Source organism: Meles meles, chromosome 11 (genome assembly GCF_922984935.1).
Source record: "Meles meles chromosome 11, mMelMel3.1 paternal haplotype, whole genome shotgun sequence".
NCBI classification, from domain to species: domain Eukaryota; kingdom Metazoa; phylum Chordata; class Mammalia; order Carnivora; family Mustelidae; genus Meles; species Meles meles.
The window spans coordinates 91,145,445-91,146,117 of NC_060076.1; positions in this window are offsets into that span (position 1 = coordinate 91,145,445).

A 673-nucleotide genomic window follows, 5' to 3' on the forward strand; every position below is an offset into this window, starting at 1 on the left:
GAGGCTCACTGTGGATACTCCCATTCAGAGGCCAGGCACATCGAAAGGATGAAGCAAGTAGGATCAGAGGCAAAAACAGATCTAGCAATCATGAGAGAGAAGAGAAAAGTCTTGGGTGACAGACCCAGGAAACTCCCATGTGGATAGCAGAGCTCAAGAAGAAAAAGAAGAAAAAAGGGGAGACGAATAAGAAACAAAAGCAAAAAAATTTCCCTGAAAAAAAAATTAAGATTCAGATCAAGAGAGTCTAATAAATTTTAGACAAAATTATTGGAGGAAGAGAGGCATTTATCCATATTCTGGCAAAATTCCCAAACTCCAAGGGTAAAGAGAAAATCTTAAGAACGCCCACTTAGAAAAAACAGTTCTCTTAAAAGAAAACCTATATGCTTCTCTTTAAAAAAAAAAAATCATTTATTTGAGAGAGAGAGAGAGAGAGAGAGAGCACCCAGAACAAAAGAGCACACAAGCAGGGGGAGGGGGAGAGGGAGAAGCAGGCTCCAGGCTGAGCTACACTACGACCCTACTATATATACTATTAATCATACTACTAGATATTTATCCAAAGGACACAAACATAGTGATTCGAAAGGGCACATGCACCCCAGTGCTTATAGCAGCGATGTCCATAATAGCCCAAATATGGAAAGAGCCCGGATGTTCATCGACAGAT